Source organism: Macrotis lagotis, chromosome 1, assembly GCF_037893015.1.
Source record: "Macrotis lagotis isolate mMagLag1 chromosome 1, bilby.v1.9.chrom.fasta, whole genome shotgun sequence".
NCBI lineage: Eukaryota > Metazoa > Chordata > Mammalia > Peramelemorphia > Peramelidae > Macrotis > Macrotis lagotis.
In genome coordinates this window covers 578,323,799-578,344,514 of record NC_133658.1, presented here as the reverse complement: position 1 = coordinate 578,344,514, position 20,716 = coordinate 578,323,799, and the positions used below count along the sequence as shown (strand labels likewise).

The following is a 20,716-nucleotide window of genomic DNA, read 5'->3' as shown; positions in this document are numbered from 1 at the left end:
TCCAGACCATGTTTAGTTTTGATAAATAGTGCTGGAGAAGGAATTGATTCACGTCTCAGTCATAAATATAAAAATAGACTTAACAATTGGCAAGTCTCTCTGGGTCTCAGTTTCCTCATCTATAAAATGAGAGAGTTGGGCTAGTGGCTTCTCGGGTCCTTTCCAGCTCTAGAGCTTTGGCACCAAATCTTTGGTCTTCAGTTATTCTGTCTTGTGGCAAGACACTTGTATTCTGGAGGAACTTGCATTTCTTGGGCAGATACTTCAGCAAAGCCCTGCTTTGATCTTTCTAGCAATGAACTCAAGAAGCCTTTGCTACAAATTCTGATCCGACCGAATCCATCAGGGGAGCTGAAGTTTCTCCCTGCTTGTCTAGAGGGTGGCAGTCACACCTGACCACACTAGGGATCAGTGATGTTTATTTCATTTGGATGGCTGGTGGTTAAGGTCAAGCCAGATGGTCAACTCATGGTCAGAGGGAGAAGAGAGGAAGTGCCATGGAGGAAAGCCAGGTTAGTACCAGATGAAAACCTTTTCCCAGGACTGGCTGTGCTTCTACTTCATTGCTACAAATAGATTTTCATATCAGTTTGAAGTCAGCAGCCAGCCATGTTGGTACTGTGTTGCTATTCTCCAAAAGGATATGGTGGCTTGTTGATTTTTTTAACCTTACAGCTTAATTTTTGTTGAAATGCATGCTACGAAAGACACAGAGTTGAGAATGTGCAAGGCACAGACAGAGAACAGCAAGTTGCCCAGTTTTGCTGCAGTATGACCTACATAACTCAGGTTACTTAAGAGAATAATGGAAGATATGTTTGAATTAGGTAGATTGGGACCATATTATTGAAGTTTTGAAAGTCAAAGTGGTAAATTTGAACTTTGGTCATAATAATAACTGGCCTCTATAACAAAGAGTTCATGGGCATCATCTTATTTGATTTTCACAACAACCTCCAGGTAAACAGCACAGATTTTATTGTCTACTTCCTAGAAAGGGAGACTGAGGCTTGGGGTCATTGTTGTTCAGTCATTTTTAGTTTTGTTTGATTCTTTATGACTCCATTTGGAGTTTTCTTGGCAAAGATACTGAAGTGATTTACCATTTCCTTCCCCACCTCATTTCACAGAAGAGAAAATCGAGGCAGAGAGGGTTAAGTGACTTGCTGAGGGTCACCCAGATAGGAAGTGTCTGAGGTCAGATTTTAATTCAGGTCTTCCTGACTCCAAACACAAAGTTTGATCCACTTGATAATTAGCTGCCCCAGGTCTGGGAAAGTGATTTACTCAGGCCCACGTAGCCATTGAGAGTCTGGTGTAGATCTGATCCTAGGTCTTTGTTCCATCAAATCCAGTGCTCTATCCACTAAGCCCATTCCAACAATCCCTCATTTGGTAGGCAATACCCTGATACTGAGGGATTTGAAGAAAAGGAGCATAATTTGATCTGTTCTTTAGAAAAATTGATTTTGTATCAATATCATAGATAGGTTTAAGGAGAGAAACTGGGGTTTGGAAGACTACATAGTAAAGTATTGATTTTCTTGTATTTTCTTTTCTCTCTCTTTCTTTTTTCTTCCTTCTTTCTCTCATTCATTCCTTTTTTCTTCCTTCCTTCCTTTCTTTCCTTTTTCCTTCCTTCCTTTTTCTTCCTTCCTTTCTTTCTCTTTCTTCCTTCCTTTCATTCATTCATTCTTTTTCCTTTCTTTTTTTAAAATTTAGTCTTTAAAAAAAATTTTTTTTAGAATTTTTATTTAAGGGACAGTGGGGCTAAGTGACTTGTCCAAGGTCACACACCTAGGCAATTGTTATGTATCTCAGGTCCTCCTGGCTCCAGGGCTCTATCCATTGCTCCACCTAGTTACACCTTATCTTATCTTATCTTATCTTATCTTATCTTATCTTATCTTATCTTATCTTTCTTCCTTTCTGTTTTCTTCTTTCCTTCTTTCTCTCATCCTTTCTTCCTTTCTCCTTCCTTCCTTCCTCTTTCCTTCCTCCTTCCTTCCTTCCTTCCTTCCTTCCTTCCTTCCTTCCCCCTCCTTCTTCCTTCCTTCCTTTCTTTTCTTTTTTTTCTTTCTTTTCTTCTTTTTGAACTAGACCTATCATTTCATTTTATAGTATAGGAGGTCCCCATGACAAACTCCCTCTATGTATATAAATGAACATCTTCTCTGCAACTCAGTCTATGTGACTTATGAAATTTGGGGGTATCACGGAGTCCTTTGGCAGTCTGAGGAAGCCTAAGGACCCCTTCTCAAAATAAAGATTTTAAACCAATAAAATAAAATACATAAAACTACAAAGAAGACTGATTCTATTGAAATACTTATCAAAATATTTTTAAAAAAAATAAATTTAGATCACATACTCCGTGTTAAGAATAATTGTTGGGAGTAAGGACAAGGTCAATGACTTCCTTAGGGTCTCAACCTCAAACTGTCAAAGGCCAGTTGAACCCAGGCCTTTCAGACACCCCTTCACTGGAACTCTTATCTACTATACCAGGTTGCCTCTCAGGGCCCAGGTTTAAGAATGATGATTTTTTTTTTTAGGTTTTTGCAAGGCAAATGGAGTTAAGTGGCTTGCCCAAGGCCATACAGCTAGGCAATTATTAAGTGTCTGAGGCTGGATTTGAACTCAGGTACTCCTGACTCCAGGGCTGGTGCTCTATCCACTACGCCACCTAGCCGCCCCATGATAATTTTTTTTAAAAGATTTTATTTATTTTGAGTTTTATAATTTTTCTCCTAATCTTACATCCCTCCCCCCACCCCCCACAGAAGGCAGTTTGCCAATCTCTACATTGTTTCCATGGTTTACATTGATCCAAATTGAATGTGATGAGAGAGAAATCACATCCTTAAGGAAGAAACATAAAGTAAAAGAGATAGCAAGATCAGTCAATAAAATATCATCTTTTTTTCTAAATTAAAGATAATAGTCCTTGGTCTTTGTTCAAACTCCACAGTTTTTTCCCTGGATACAGATAGTATTCTCCACTGCAGACAGCCCAAAAATGTCCCTGATTGTTTCACTGAAGGGATGAGCAAGTCCATCAAGGTTGATCATCACCACCATGTTGCTATTAGGGTGTACAGTGTTGTTCTGGTTCTGCTCATCTCATTCAGTATCAGTTCATGCAAATCCCTCCAGGCTTCCCTGAATTCCTGTCCCTCCTGGTTTCTAATAAAACAATAATGTTACATGACATACATATACCACAGTTTGCTAAGCCATTCCCCAATTGAAGAACATTTACTTGATTTCCAATTCCTTGCCCCAAATAGGGCTGTTATTTTGTACAAGAGATGTTTTTTTCATCATCTCTTCAGGGTACAGACCCAGTAGTGGTATTGCTGGATCAAAGGGTATGCACATTTTTGTTGCCCTTTGGGCATAGTTCCAGACTGCTCTCCAGAAAGGCTGGATGAGTTCACAGCTCCACCAACAATGTAATAGTGTCCCAGATTTCCCACAACCCTTCCAGCAATGATCATTGTCCTTTCTGGTCATATTGGCCAGTCTGAGAGGTGTGAGGTGGTACCTCAGAGATGTTTTAATTTTCATTTCTCTAATAAGTAATGACTTAGAGCATTCTCCATATCACTATGGATTGCTTTGATTTCCTTATCTGTAAATTGCCTTTGCATATCCTAATGATGTTGTTTTTATAGGTCTGTTTGCAAAATGTTTTACATATATTATCTCATTTGAATTTCACAATAACTGCATGAGTTATGTGTTGTTGAGTCATTTTAGTTGTGACTGACTCTCCATGACCCCATTTGGGATTTTCTAGGCAACCACTGGAGAGGTTTGCCATTTCCTTCTCCAGGTCATTGACAGATGAGGGAACTGAGGCAAACAAGATTAAATGACTTGCCCAGATTGCTAGTGTCTGATGCCAGACTTGAACTCAGGTTTGAACTGAGCCTTGATTCCAGGGCCAGGGAGCTATCCACTGTGCTACCTAGCTGCCTAAGATATTTTTATTCTCATTGTAGATAGAGACAATGCAGCTAAGGATAAAAGAGGTCTATTAGTAAGTGTCCAAGATCTTATTCACTCCAAGTCTTGTCCTCTATTATGGCATGCTGCTTCTCAATACCATAGCATATGATAGTCAAATATAGCCACTATATAGATAGTTGATGGGCATTTAATGTCTGGACTAGGGAAAAGTAGGAAAAAATAGCAGTAATAGAATTTACATAGCACTTCAAGGTTTTCAAGGAGCTTTACAAATAAAATTCTAGCCTCACTAAAATATTAGGAGTTAAGTGACATTATTACCACCACCACCCATATTTCAGATGAGGAAATCCTAACCCCTAATTTATAGGCAAGAAAACTGAGACAAGCAAAGGACAAGGGACTTGCCCAAGGTCACATGCCAGTAAGTGTCAGAGATAGATGTGGCCTCAACTCTTCCTGCCTATGGGTCCAGCAAGCTATCTAGATAATTACCTCTAGTACCCAAATCACTGGGAAAATTGTGAAGTTCTAACCTTCAATCCTATTTAAATGTGGCTTTAGTCTTGTCTCCATCTGTGATTTCACTGATATAGGTAAGCTTCTGGTAAGGAAACTCTACCAATGCATATCAGCACCCTCTCCGGACTGTATGAAACAGTGAGAAATTAAATGACTTTTCCAGGGTCACACAACTGACATTTGTTAGAGGCAAGACTAGAACTCTGGTCTGTCTGGCTCCATGACCAGATGCCAGTCATCATCATCATCATCATCATCATCATCATCATCATCATCATCATTATTAAAACTTTTTTTCAAGTATCAAGCACAAATATTTTTCCCCCTCTTCTCCTCATTCACTGGGAGAAAAAGATGTAAATAAAGAAATATCAAATCCCTGAATCACAAATGCACAGTCAAGCAAAACAAATTCTCACATTGGTCACTATCTAAAAATGTATTTTTCATTCTGCTTATTAGCCTCATTTTTCTATCATAAAATGGGCAGGATTTTTCTTTCTCTGTCCTCTGGAATCATGGCTGAAAGCAGAAGGAGCCAAAGGCTTTCATTATGACTGATTGGACTGGGAGGATGGCGGTGCCATAACAAAAATAGAAAAATGTGGAGCTCGAAATATCCTTTTCTGAGTCCTAACACTATGAGCCATTAGAATGTGAACTCCTTGAGGGCAGGACTATTTTTGCCTTTCATTTTATGCCAGAGCCAGCATAATACCTGGCCAAAAGTAAACACCTTGTTGCCTGAGTAAGCACGGCTCTGATTATCTAGAATCTAGTTATAATTCATTTTCAGTCGTGACTACCTCTTCTTGACCCCACTTGAAGTTTTCCTGGCAAAGATACTGGAGTGGTTGGCCATTTCTTTCTCCCAATCATTTTATTGGTGAAGAAACTGAGGCAAACAGGTTAAGTGACTTGCTCAGGGTCACACAACTAGTAAGTGTCTGGGTCCAGATTTGAACTCAGGAAAAGGAGTCTTCCTGACTCCAGGTCTGGTATTCTATTTCCTGTGCTTCCTAGCTGCCCTTTTCCAATTCTTACCAGTGGATTATTGGAAGCTTGCTGCCTCTTGTCACTTCCCAGTTCAATTGGGTCATAGGCCACCAACCCCAATGCCACATCAGGCTAGAAGGGTTTGGGGCTGGGCCTGGACAGGTCAGCTGAGCTGAGTGTAAGGAAGGTTAGCTGTGTTTATGTCCCAAGTGTGTATCTCTGGCTGCATTCCAAAGCCAAGAATAAATTGCTTTGAATCATTAACACCTCGTCTCTCCATCTCTCCGTCATTAGGGAGATAATCATACTCAGGCTATCCTTGAAAGGCCATCTTTTGCCCCCTAGAAGGAGTCGATCATAGCAATTTATCTTACTGAAAGTGATCTTGTTCATGGGTGAACTAAATATTAGCAGGAGACTGACAGCCCCTGCTTGGTGGGAAACAATCCCATTTAGACACCTCCCAAGGTCACCAATCTATTTCAAGGCAAGGGGTAAAATCATGGAATATTAGAGATCTCAAATTCCCTGGTTCTAGGAGAATGTTCATCTATTCATTCAACTGTGGTCTAATTCTAGCTTTTGTTATTTAGTTGTGTTTGATTCTGGGACCCCATTTGGTGCTTTCTTGGCAAGGAAACTAAAGTAATTTGTCATTTCCTTCTCCAGCACATTTTACATATGAGGAAACTGAAACAAGCAGGATTAAGTGACTTACCCAGGATCACACAGCTAATGAGTGTCTGAGGTTGGATCTGAATTAAAGAAGATAAGTCTCCCTGACTCCAGACCAGACCTCACTGAACCACTTAGCAGTCCTGGTTATGGCTTACACACAGAGTAGGCATGAAAAATGTGTATGTATTTATATATGTGAGTGTGGTTATAGCTTACACACAAAAAATTACAAAATGCCTACTATGTGACAGACACTGTAGTTATAAAGCTCAAAACAAAACTGTTCTCTTCAAGGAGTTTCCATTGTACTGGGGAGAGCAACATATATACATATATATATATATATATATATATATATATATATATATATATATACACATACATATATATAGTTACGTAGGTATGCATAGAGACAGACACACACAGAGAAGAGAGAAAGAGAAATACACGGAGGGGGTGTCACCATAAAATATGCAGAAAGTAAATACACATTTCCAGGGGATAAGAATATTGGACCTGGAATCAGAAAGACCAGAGTGTGTATCCATTCTCAGATACTTACTAGTTATATGACCTCCAGCAAGTCATCTAACCTCTGTCTATCTCAGTTTCCTCATCTGTAAAATGAGGGTAACAATAGTACCCTTTCAGGATTGTTTTGAGGATCACATAAGATAATATTTGTAAAGGGTTTAGCACAGATAATATTTGTAAAGGGCTTAGCACACAATTGGCATGTAAATGCTTGGATTTTTTTTCCCTCCCTCCTTCCCTACTTTCTTTCTTCCCTCCTTCCTTTCCTTCTCCCCTTCCTCTCTTCCTTCCCTCCCTCCTCCCTCCCTTCCTTCCCTCCCTCCTCCCCTCCTCCTTCCCCTCTTCCTCCCTTCCTTCCCTCCTCCCTCCCTTCCTTCCTCCCTCCCTCTCCCTCCCTCTCCCTCCTTTCCTTCCTTCCTTCCTTCCTTCCTTCCTTCCTTCCTTCCTTCCTTCCTTCCTTCCTTCCTTTCTTCCTTCCTTCCAACTTTCTCCTTTCCTTCTTGTCCCCTCACCTGAATAGCATTTCTCTAGACCCTGGCATAGGGACTAATGAACTCTCCAAGTCCCATTCCAGGAATCTCTGAAACTAAAGCCAAGCCTGCATTTGGTTCATCTGGTATATTTAGAAATTTCAGACTTTGGTGGCTCTCTGTTCTTACCAAGTGTGAACTGCACCCATCACACTTGAAAATGTGATTCATTTTTCAGCAATGAGACAGAGCTGTTCCCTCCTCCTCCTCCTCCTTCCCCCAGTCACCTTGCCTTAGCCCCAGACAGCCCTCTCCTATCCACATCTATAGCACATTCAGAAAGCTGCAGGGAAGGCTCTGGAAATACAATCTGAGTTAGCAGCTGTGATCAAAAGAAACCCAGTGGTCAAGAAACAAATTGTCTTCTGTTTGTATTATCCAGTCATCATTGTTCCTTAACCATCCTGTCTTCTCTTGTTGCCTAGAACTCTTTCTGTCTCTGTCTGTCTCTGTCTATCTCTGTCTCTTTCTCTCCCTCTCTCTGTCTCTCTGTTTCTGGCTCTCTGGCTCTGTCTTTCTCTCTCTCCCTCTCTCTCTCTCTGTCTTTCTTTGTCTCTGTCTCTCTTTTATCTCTATTTCTCTCTCTCTCTCTCTCTCTCTCTCTCTCTCTCTCTCTCTCTCTCTGTATTCTATTCCTTAGACTTTTTATTAGTCTCCTAATTTTCTAATGTTTCCCCATTCTTGCTCTCTTCCCTTTATCCCTTTGACTTTCCTTTTGTCACCAATGCCCCACCTTGGCCCATGTTGCTCTGGGTGTTCTTATTCCTAGGGCTGATAAGAGCAGTATACATCTGGTCTCCACACTCCTCTGCAGACTGGAAAAACAAAGAGAGCAATACCTTCCCCCTTCCATCATCCTGTAGGTACCAAATGCCGGTGGTTCCTCCCAAGAGACAGGTGATCTGCTTTGAAGGATATAGGGAAACCTGCCAGGTCCCATAACTGCCAAGTGTTCCCAAAGAGGAGCAGTGGTGCTACAAACAGCCTGTCGGCCAGAGGTGAAGCAGGCCACTGTTTGGCCTGTTTTACTTTCTGAGAACGTAACATTCAAGTAAACACTGATACCTTGATCAGATTATGATTACTCAGAAGGATGATCAGACAGCTCCAAGATGACAATACATAGCTAAGAGCAAGGGTTCTAAGCAGCCGGTGGTCCATGGGCAAAGCACTGGGCCTGGACTCAGAAAGGCCTGAATTCAGATCCAGCTTCAGTTTGCCCCAGTTTTGTCAACTATAAAATGGAAGTGCTCCTATCAATACATCTACTAGGATTTTTATGAAAATCAACCAGGATATCTGCAAAGTAGCATACAAATAGATGTTGGCTAGCATATAATAGGTCCAATCCAATAAAAATTTATCAAGCACCTATATTCCAAACACTATGCTAAGGATCCAATTAATAAAAAGAAAGACAGTCGCTGCCTCAAAGGGGATGTTTAAGAAGTGATGAGTTTATCTGGGGAGACTTGTTCCCTATGAACTATGAAAAGAGTCAGGGCTGCAGATGCAAGGTAGTAGGTGCTTAGTAGGTGCTCCCTTTCTCTTCCTTTGATGCTCACTCCCCCATGGCCCACTTCAAAAAAGTACAGAGAGGGTCAGCTAGTTGGCACAATGGATAGAGAACACTGGCCCTGGAGTCAGGAGTACCTGAGTTCAAATCCAGCCTCAGACACTTAATAATTACCTAGCTGTGTGGCCTTGGGCAAGCCACTTAACCCCATTTGCCTTGCAAAAACCTGAAGAAAAAAAAAGTACAGAGAGTTGAGGTCCCTGGTCCAGACCCTACAACTTAGTTTCTCAGACACGCATTGTCCGACTAGAGGGCACTAGCCCTGGATTAAACTTATCCCTGCTCTAATTTTGTATTTTGAGATAACTCTACCTGCAGAGTACACAGAAGAACAGGAGAAAAAGAACTGTTGACTTGAGAGAATAAGGGATAGAAACTTGGTAGAGGTGGATTGGTTGACCTTTCTGTGTGGGGTGTGTGTGTTTGTGTGTGTGTGTGTGTGTGTGTGTGTGTGTGTGTGTGTGTGTGTGTGTGTGTTTGTGTGTGTGTGTGTGTGTGTGTGTGTGTGTGTGTGTGAGAGATGAAATTATATAGGGGAGGCAGCACTTTGCAATGACGGTCTGAAGTCAGGGCAGTTGGTTTGACACTCAGGTCTGATGCTTCTAATCTGTGTCTATAAACAAATCTCTTTGAACTTCATCCCACTTATCTGTAAAAAAAAGGATGATGATGGTTGCACTATTTCATGAGGTTGTTACAAAGACAACATTTTGAAAATCTTTAAAGGTCTATATAAATGCTTTTTTTCAGTCATTTCTCAGGCATGTCCAACTCTTTTTTTTATTAAAGATATTTGAGTTTGACAATCCCCCCCCCCATCTTACTTCCCTCCCCCCACCCCACGGAAAGCAATCTGTCAGTCTTTACTTTGTTTCCATGTTGTACAATGATCCCAATTGAGTGTGATGAGAGAGAAATCACATCCTTAAGGAAGAGACAAGAAGTCTAAGAGGTAACAAGATCAGACAATAAGATATCTGTTTTTTTTTCTAAATTAAAGGGAATAGTCCTTGAACTTTGTTCAAACTCTTAATGAGAGACACCATTTAGGGTTTTCTTGGCAATGATACTGGAGTGGTTTGCCATTTCCTTCTCTAGTTCATTTTACAGATGAGGAAACTAAGACAAGCAGGATTAAATGATTTGCCCAGGGTCTTTCTAGTTCTAAACTTGGCACTTTACTCATTGTGTCATCTAGCTGCCCCTATATAAATGTAAATATTATTATTTTCTTTTCTCAGACAGTAGTTATATGATCTCGGTAAGTCACTTAATCTTACTTGCCTCAATTTCTTCATCTGTAAAGTGAGCTGGATAAAGTAATGGTAAACCACTTCAGTATCTTCTCCAAGAAAACCTCAAATGGTGTCATTTAAGAGTTGGACATGCCTAAGAAACTACTGAACAATAATTATCATATTTTATTGATATGGCAGTTATTTCTGAATAAGTGACCTGTAGCTATAAATTTATTAAAACACCAGTACCAAAGGATAGTACAAGAAGGTACTGCTTGCAATGACAACATCTCTAAACTGTATACTTCAAAATAGCTGTTAATGCCAAAATATGGGAAATGGATAAAGGAAAAGGCATCAACAATGACTACCATCATTTCCTCCAGAGATGTGGCTGACATAAAGCAATTACAATGAGGCAGCCAAAAGATTACAGAATCAGTTTTATCAAGCAAACACAATCTCCTTGCCAAGCACAGAGACATGGCAGCCAAGGGTAATGCTGATTTATAATATAAACTAATTTGAAAAACCTTATGTGAAGAATGGCGGAAAATTGTGAGCAGTATTGCCTCATAAAACAGCAAAGAGCAATAGAAGTAAAAATAACTCTAGGGAAAGCTTAGAATAAGACCCAATAAAACCAGGTCACCCCAAAGAACATGAAAGGTAGAATTGAAAAGAAAAAAGGTAGACAAAAAAAATGAACAATTCTGTCAGGATTTCTCTAACAAACCAATACTGATAAATGGGACCACCACATTTTGAACCATGACATCTAATTTCCAAGTTGTTCTCAATCAGGAAATAACAATAGTACCTATAAGATGAAGGTGGCTGTATGCTTGCTCAAGGCACAGGCAACTCTTATGGAGGATGGAAAAAGGATTTCCTAAAGATAGGGAGACATCTAGATGCTTTTGGTTATGCATCAAGCCCTAGAATAATAGAGAGTAACTAGGTGGTACAGTGAGTAGACCACTGGCCTTGGAGTCTAGAGGACAGAGTTCAAATCCAGCCTCAGATATCTGACACTTACTAGCTGTGTGACCTTGGGTAAGTAATTTAACTCTGCCTGCATCCAGGACTATCTCCATTCATCTTGATTCATGTCTGGTCACTGGACCCAGATGGCTCTGGAGAAGAAAGTGAAGCTGGTGACTTAGCCCAGCAGCCCCTCACTCAAATTCAGTTCATGTGTTTGTCATGGTATCATCTCCCCTGATGTCATGGTCTTCTTCAAGAGTAAAAGGACAATTATCATCAGAATAGAGGATTGTTATTGAGATCTACTGGGGCAGCTAGGAAGTGAGGTGAATAAGAGTGCCAGGGCTGGAGTCAGGAAGACTCAAGTTTAAATCTGGTCTCAGACTCCAGTTGTGTGACCCTAGGCAAGTCATTTTACCCTGTTTGCCTCAGTTTCCTCATCTGTAAAATGAAGAATTCCAGTTCTTTGTCAAGAAAGAACTATATCGGAGCAACTAGGTGGCACAGTGGATGGAGTACCAGCCCTGGAGTCAGGAGAACCTGTGTTCAAATTCGAGCTCAGACACTTAATAATTACCTCACTGTGTGACCTTGGGCAAGCCACTTAACCCCATTGCCTTGAATAAATAACATTTAGCAGAAAAAGAAAAAGAAAACCTCAAATGGGTATCTTTCCAAGAAAACCCCAAATGGTATCACAAAGATTTGGACATGACTAAAAACAATTAAAAACAATAATAGTAGCATCTATAGACATACATAAATACTTCAGGAAAGAGGAAAAATCAAGTTGGACAAAGAATGCCTCTTCTCTACAATAAACAGTGGTTGGAGGAGGACCTGGATGGACTCTGCAGAGAGACAATGAGCTAGGCCTTGAACTGAACAAGAGAAAAAAAGCAGCTTGGAAGGTATTTGCAAAATGGCAATGTTTTCAGTGATGCTGAACTGCTCCCTGCAACAAATGTCTATCTTTTTAATGCCAATAATTTTTCTAGTGATAGAATATATCTGAAAATCTTGGAATACCACAATCCCTGAAGAATAAAAATTGAAAGTGAGTCAAAGGGCAATAAAAAAGCACATGGAGGGCTTAAATGGGCTCTAGCATGTTACTAACAATGATGGATATAACCCTCTCTTTGCACAAAACTCTCCTCATTGGTGGAGATAAATTAATTCAGTGAAGGGTGGAGTTGGCAACAGCCTGGGAGAGAAGAGATCCTTGATCTGTTTTCATTTGGAAACTTCATTTCCAGATTCTCATCAGAGAGGGGTTCCTAAAGTGAGAGAGACTACGGGAAGAGCTAGGATTTCTCCTCTTCCCCAACTCTTGCAACAGCAAAAGAGTTAAATGATAAGACTTCAACAATGAGGATACTCTCTTGACAATGGACCTTGACCTGTGGGTTACATTTCTGTTTATTTATGTTCAAAAAATTCCATCAAGGAGATGTATGTTTAGAAGAGAAGGTTAGGCCAGTCACCTGGCAAGAGTTAGGAATAACAGATAAGATAAACTGAATGCTGAACCAATATCCACAAAGACCCCCCCAATGCATAGTACACCTATGGAGGATTTATGTGAAGGATAATAGTCACCTGAGATAGGGAAGGTGTAGATGGGTTGCACCCTGCACTGTTGGAGGAACTACCTACACTGAAAAGATCATTGAAGCATAGAAATACTATTATTAATATCATACTCTTATTGTTGTAGATAAAATTTGCTTACTGTGGGTAGTACTGTGTTAAGTGCTTTACAAATATTGTTTCACTTGATCCTTTCAACATTGTGGCCCTGTAATAAGTGATTTATAAATATTATCTCATTTGATTCTTGCTATAATACTATGAGGTAGATATTATTATCCTCATTTTGCTTTTGAGGAAACTAAGGAAGATAGCAGTTGTGACTTGCTAATCTGAAACTAGATTTGAATTCAGGTCCTCCTGACTCTAGGTCTGATGTTCTAACCACTGTACAACCTAACTTCCTCTAGTCAACTTGATGATTTTTGACCATGCTGATTTTGGACTGAACTAAAAGTTAACTGACAATAGATAGGACAATGATGGCAGTAATATAACTTGGTGACAGAAAGAAAGAAGACATGGGAGATCTAAGGCAAAGGATATGAGAACCAAAGATAGTCAAGCTGAAATGAAAATGAATTTTCATTTGACAGATTGAAGAACTGAGGCTGAAAGAGTTTTGGTAATTTGTCTGGGATCACAGTGCTACTTGATGTTAAAACAAATCCTAGAACCCAATCTCCTAGTTCCTGGTCCTAAATTCTTTTTATTTAGCATTATTTTTTTCCTCCATTTAATTGAACTAAGGACAGGATTTGAAAAGTTGTAAGCTGAGGTAGCAGACTTAAGTGAGAAGTCAAACAAGAGATTAGTTAAAAAGATTTGAGGCTTGAGGACCAGGGAAGAGATTGTCAAGGATCTAGCCTAGAGGATGTATCTAAATCCTAGGTAGAAAGACCTTATTCTATTAGGCCCAAAGGGCAACAAAAATGTGCATAACCTTTGATCCGGCAATACCACTACTGGGTCTATACCCTGAAGAGATGATGAAAAAGGGTAAAAATGTCACTTGTACAAAAATATTCATAGCAGCCCTGTTTGTGCTGGAAAAGAATTGGAAATCAAGTAAATGTCCTTCAGTTGAGGAATGGCTTAGCAAACTGTGGTATATGTATGTCATGTAACATTATTGTTTTATTAGAAACCAGGAGGGACAGGAATTCAGGGAAGCCTGGAGGGATTTGCATGAACTGATGCTGAGTGAGATGAGCAGAACCAGGAAAAACACTGTATACCCTAAGAGCAACATGGGGGTGATGATCAACCTTGAGGGACTTGCTCATTCCATCAGTGCAACAATCAGGGACAATTTTGGTCTGTCTTCAATGGAGAATACCATCTGTATCCAGAGAAAGAATTGTGGAGTTTGAACAAAGTTCAAGGACTATTCCCTTTAATTTTGAAAAAAACTGATATCTTATTGTCTGATCTTTTTATCTCTTATACTTTGTGTTTCTTCCTTGGAGATATGATTTCTCTCTCATCACACTCAGTTTGGATCAATGTATAACATGGAAACAAAGTAAAGACTGACAGATTGCTTTCCGTGGTGGTGGGGGAAGTAAGATTGGGGGAAAATTGTAAAACTCAAAATAAATGAAATCTTTAATTAAAGAAAGGAACTCTGGTCATTACCCATCCCAGAACTTGCACTCTGGTACTCTCTAGACATGGATTCAGTATAGGGTACCCTACAAGTTGACACTGTACACTGAAAGTGATACAGAATGAGCCTGCCTGCCTTATCTTGGTAGACACAATCACAGGTTGCTGATCCAAAAGGCAGTAGTGTCAAATGCGGGAGAGAGATTAAAGAGGATTATGAATAAAGAAAATCCATTGGGTTTAATCATTAGAAATCCATCTCAGCATAATATAGCAGAGAGAGAGTAAAAGATCTGGAGGCGATATAACCACTTACAAGTTGTGTAACATTGAGTAAATTATTTAGCTTTTCTAAACTCATTTCCCTATCTGTAAAATGGGTCTTATCATAGAATTGTGAGGAAAACAGCTTGTGGACTGGAAAGGATTTTTTTCAAGGTGAATGTGTATTATTCATTTCTGGGGTCACAGGGAGTCAGGATTATTCTTTTTTCTGTTCTAGGAAATGACTTGGTGAACCCAGATTTCCTAGAAAACCTGTTTCTTAAGACTTTCTCTACATTTTTCCTTGTTCAAGCATTCCTCAAGTCTTCTGCCTCCTCCCCTAACCTTATTTCCTTCCAAAATCACTTTGCCCCAGAGTTTTCAGATCACATTCTCTCACTCCCACTGGATCCTGTATTCAACTGGCACTCAACTCTCACCTAAGACTCCAAGAAGCTATAGCATGTGCCCCAGTCTCACCCTGTTAAACTGTTCCAGCAGAAGGGTCCCAAATTTGTTGTTGAATTGGGGAGGTGTCTACCTCAATCATGTGAAGACTTCCTCTGGTGGAATGGGCAGATGAGAAGAATTTGTTCCAGCAGTCATAAAGTCAGCTGAAGCAGGTGCTAAGGAGCTCTTAGAGCTTGGTCAGACATAGAAGATGCCAAGATCATCCATTGCATACTAGCCATCACCAGTTGTCTTAATTTTTGTCTTGTCACTCAACTTCAATGACTCTAGAAAAGACAGTGAGGTTGATGAAATTTGTGCAATTCTATGCAATTTTTAAATCCAGTTCACACAAAAGCACCTCATGATGTCATTGCCCTCTTCAAAAACAAAAAACAATAATAATCTCTACCCTCCCTCCACCACTGAATTGTGATAATGCTATTATTCTTCATCTCCCCACTTACAGGAAACCCCCTTCCTGGAGTAAGTCAAAGGGTAGTGTTTATGTAGCCAGGATGCTCTGTTCTCTCAAGATTTTAGTTATCTTGTACAGTCAATACCAGGGCAGGAAAATGCTGTACAGTGATTCTTCATTTCCAGGGAATATGAGAGGTGGGGGTGGGGAGAGATTGATTGCTGAGGAAGTGGAATGCCTAGAGAACAAGAGTAGCAGATGCATAAAAAAATCCCAGTTGTTAGAAATAAAGGTTCAGATCCTTTGGTCTTGAAGTGTGTGTGTGTGTGTGTGTGTGTGTGTGTGTGTGTATAGAACGATGTGTTATCAGGGGTGACCATCAATAATGAGGGTGATTATAGGAGCTGGAGAGTTAACAAAATAAAAAGAGTAAAAATGTAGTTTGGCCATGGAAAGTAATACAAATTGGAGTCATTTGTAGGATTTCCTTTCTATTTATGTCTAATGATCATTCCAAATAATGAGGATGTGATGCTAATCACAACAACACTAAATGCTGTTAGGTTTGCACATAGTAGGTGGTTTTCTAAATGTTTGTTGAATTGGGCTTTGTTAATACCTTTTTTGTTGAGTTGATTCCAGATGTTCTCAGCTGCCATAGTTTGTAGCTTAATGTAGCACAGTTACTTGCTCACTGCTTAGAAAAAAAAAATGAGAGGGAAAATTTATTACCACCAGAGTTGGAAGAGGCTTCTGGGAGGAATCCACACTTTGGCATAAAACAGAGAGAGGCGCTTAATCAGTCACAAATATTAAGCAACTGAAATTTCCTTCCATGTACCAGAAAACTGCTTGTGATGTCTCCTTCCTGCAAAGGAAAGTGGGATGCCTGTTTCATTTTGTTGTGTGTGCTTGAGCCAAGGGAGAAATCATCTTCCCTAGAAGTTGGCTGGTGAATGAACTAACCTCAGGCTGGCCCTGCTGGTTGTCTGGATTTTTTCCCCCATGGAATCAAACCTGTTCCTTCTACCTGCCTCGCCACAGATCAGACATTATCTTAATTCTGCTTCACCCCCATTTTTCTCTGGGTTCTTCTCTTTTCCTTTCCCTCATCTCTCTCCTGTCTCTGGTTACTACAGTGACAGGTACCATGGAAATGCCTAGATAGCAGCCTCCTCATATTCCAATCAGAGAAGGAGAGGTGTGTAGGGAGAAAGAAAGGCAGGGGAGGGAGGGAAAGAAAGAAAAGTCAGAACATCTGTTTGCCATGGACAACTGCCTCATTGTGAATCTGAAATTTCTGAGGAATAGGGCTTCCCTTTCCACCCAGGATTTCTGTTATCATCTATGTATCTTCTTCCCTTGCCTCAGCCCTTACTGCCAAGTAAGCTCTTTATTCCTTCTGTTTAACCCCAATCTGTCTGGATATTACTTTCCTATATTTGTGCTGTACAGCCTGTCCACCTCTTCTGTACAAGTCATTTCCCTGCGTTTCAATTTCTTTATGAGGAAAGTGAGGGGGTTGGAGTAGATGACCTCTGAGATTCCTTTTTTTTTTTTTTTTTTTTTTTTTAGTTTTTTGCAAGGCAATGGGGTTAAGTGGCTTGGCCAAGGCCACACAGCTAGGTAATTTTTAAGTGTTTGAGACCAGATTTGAACTCAGGTACTCCTGACTCCAGGGCTGGTGCTTTATCCACTGCACCACCTAGCCCCACCCCCACCCCCCACCCCCGACCTCTGAGATTCTTGTAGCTCTAACTCTCTGTTCCTTTTCACTTTAGTGACAGAGCACTTACTACCTTCATTAAAGCTTTCCATTCCACAACTCTAAATGTGAAGGAGTCCCTTCTCAGAGAGTTGTAGGAGTGGAAGGGACCTTAAGAGCACAAGATTGAAGGTCAGAAGATCTGAGCTTGAATCTTAACTCTGCTGTTGTGGAATCATGGACAAGTCACTTCTTTTAGACTTCTTTTAGAGCATTGGTTTTTGATGGGACCCTTGAACTTGTTTAAAAAAATTTTTTGATAACTATTTCTATATAATTGGCTTCTTTTATAATCTTATGTATTTTATTTTGTACTTTGCAAAATATTATTCTGAGGAAGGGTCCATATGCTTCACCAGACTGCAAAAGGGATACATGACACAAAAGAGATTAAGAACCCTTGGCTAGGAGGTTTGGAGATAAACATTCCCTTCCAATCATTTATTTAATCATCATTTACAGGGTAATGTGCTAAGCCTGAAGAAACAGAAAACAACAACAAACAACAAAATCAGTCCCTGCCCTCAAGAAGCTTGCATTCTAATAGAAGACAACTCAAATATGTCAGTACACACAAGATAAATATAAAGCAGATGGAAGGTAATCACTTCTCTAGGCTGGGTGACCCCATTTCCTTCATTTTCTCCCTAAGGTCTGATGTTCAATCTCTGTGAGAACATTCTTTGGGAGCATTGGAAGGAATAATGCAAGAACTTTCCCATGTTCTCCTCTTCCCATCCCTTCAACTATAAAGTGGGCCTCCATATGTTGGCCTACAGCACCCCTCCCCCCCGATCCTGTGTGGTACCTAGACGTGAAACATGATTGCATCTGGGTGAGTGTGAAAGTGAGACAGAAATATGGAGTGTCAAAAAATAACTTTGCCAACTTGGTCTCCCTTCCTGAAGCTATTACAGAGTCAACTCTGTCCATGTTGGCACAGGAGTAAGGAGTGCTACATACACCCTTCCTCCAATAAGGATTTTGCAGCCCAGGTGCAGCCCAGACAACCCTCTTTGCTGGATGAGTCATTTACTTAGTGCAATCATCTTCTCAGGACCTAGTCAAGATTGAGCATGGGAGAGGAGAGAGAAAAGGGAAGAGGATTCAGTCTACATATTGTCATGAAGATGTTCTGGGTAAAAGTCCTCTCCAAAGAAGACCAAATAGAGACCCAGGATGATGGGCATGGTACCCAGAAAATATAAGCCACTCCTTTTATCATTCCTCCACAAATGTTTGGGGTTCTGGGCCTCCTCTGCCTTCCCAGTTGGCCTCTGGGGAATTTTTCCCCTCTCCCAACTATTGCCTACCTGTTTGGTGTTGGTATGGAGTACCTTGGTGTGGGCTTTGAATTCATGGCAGGACCTAATATGTGAGATTTTTTTCTTCTCTTTAGACACTTCCCCATTCTGTACCAAAGCATGGAATCCTAGAGCAGGAGGGATTTTAGAGGTTAATTAGTCCCATCACTGACCCATTTCAGGAATGCCCTATGAAATATCCAGTAGCTGGTTGTTGACTTATCTAAGAAGACCAAAATTACAACACTATCTTAGAGACAAGTTCCAGTCTGTCCAACTATGGCTGATCTTCCTGATAAAAACTCAGAATGCTCTACCACAGGAGGGGTACAAATGGTCCATGTGAACACTGGGGTGGTTACTCTAAACAGATATCATATTTCCTTTGAGCTGCTTCCATTCTGCCTTGCTCATATAGAGTGGCAGCATCCCCTCTGATAAGGGCACACCACATTGGGAGGTCCTGTGCTAGTGTCTCCCATGTCACACAATCAATTCTAAAGTTCTTTGGAGAGAACTTCAGGGTGTCCAATTGTTTGGGAGGCAGAATGGTGAGATAGAATGTGCTCTAACACTGGGTAAAATGTTATCTCCAACATTACAGGTATGACTTCTCTGACCTCAGCATCCTCATCTGTTGGATTACATGGCCTCTGAGATCCCTGTTAACTCCAAATTTCTGATCTTATAAATACTCAGGGACAGTGTTCATTCCCTACACTAAGATGGACCATTTTGTTGTTGTTACTGTTAAGTTGTTTTCAGTGGTGTCCCACTCTTCATGGAGTTTGAAATATTCCTGGCAAAAATACTGGCCTGGTTTGCCATTTCCTTCTGCAGCTCATTTTATAGATGAGAAAACTGAGACAGAGTGAAATGACTTACCCAGGGTCACACAGCTAGTATCCAAGGTGAGATTTAAATTCAGGAAAATGTCTTCCATAGCTCTATCCACTATGACATTTAGAATTCTTAATTGAGCAATGCCTTTCTTAGAGAGCTGTAGAATTGGAAGGGACCTTAAGACCACTAGATTTGAGATCAGAACCCCTAAATTCAAGTAATAACTTTCTTCCTTATTGTCTGTGCATATTTGGACAAGTAACTTAATCTTTCTAGACCTCAGTTTCTTCATCTATTGAATAAAAGCTATGGACAATATATTCTCTAAGATTACTCTCAGTGTTAACCTTTTGATCTTAATGCAGCTGATGGTCCAGTGGATAGGGCACTGGGCTTGGAGTAAGGAAGAGCTGAGTTCAAATTCAACCTCAGATACTTCATAGTTGTGTGACCCTGGGCAAATCACTTTACTTCTGTCTGTCTCCTTCCCTCAACTATAAAATGGAGATAATAACAGCCTCCCTGGCTGGGGAGAGCTATGTTATATTTTCACTGTGAGTTTTTATACTTCAGAAGTCAGCAAATGCTTCAAGTCAGGGCTTGACTTATTGTTTTGTTGATTGGATAGGCTTGAGAAAGTGTTGGGGGAAAAATATCAATAAGGTTGATTAAACTAAATAAATGTATATGTATATATGTATACAGTATATGTTTTTTCCATATATATGTAATGTGTAACAATCAGTTCTCTCCCTCTAAATATATATGTATATATATTTATGTATACACACACAGATATATATATATATATGTATATGTAGTTGTTCAGTTCCTGGAGTGAGTCAGGAATATCTGAGTTAAAATGTGATCTCAGATACACACTAGCTGTGTGACCCTAGATAAGTCATTTAACTCTGCCTCAATTTCCTCATCTGTAAAATGAGCTGGAAAAGGAAATGGATAAACACTACTTCCTTTGCCAAGAAAACTCCCAGTAAGATCACAAAGAATAGGACATAACTAAAATGACTGAACAAGAAAAAATGCTTATATGCATATATGTATGAATCTAGTTGTTAAACATTTACCAGCCCCCTGTCCTTAACTCTGCCTCTGTGAGATCCTAGAGAGCAGAAACTTTTGCATTTCTTTATATCCTTAGGACTTAGCATAGACTCTGAAACATGGGTGACACTAAATCAAGGTTTGACCGGCTCCTAATCTCCACTGGCTTCACCCCAGTTTGTCAGTGTCCTTCTTAATGTATGACCTCTAATCAAAGAAGAACATCATATCCCTATTGCTATAACCTCAGATTATTTGGGGGTTTTTGCTTGTTTGGCAGCCATATCACATTATTGTTTTATTAATGTGCTCAATTAAACTCCCAAATCTTTGTCACATTAAGGGAAGGGAACAGCCCTTCCAATTCAAG

The 20,716-nt window shown here is 40.2% G+C and overlaps 1 long non-coding RNA gene across 2 annotated transcripts; it reads right to left on the bottom strand.

Moving 5' to 3' along the window:
* Positions 1–14,168: 14,168 nt before the first annotated feature.
* Positions 14,169–20,028, bottom strand: LOC141507223 (uncharacterized). Of its 2 annotated transcripts, none has more exons than XR_012474100.1 (4): positions 18,448–20,028; positions 15,989–16,066; positions 15,419–15,607; positions 14,169–15,238 (listed from the first exon to the last, which is right to left on the bottom strand). It is a non-coding gene; the product is annotated as an uncharacterized LOC141507223 (long non-coding RNA). The 2 variants fall into 2 exon arrangements; XR_012474101.1 differs by having other exon boundaries at positions 15,989–16,063.
* Positions 20,029–20,716: the final 688 nt, after the last annotated feature.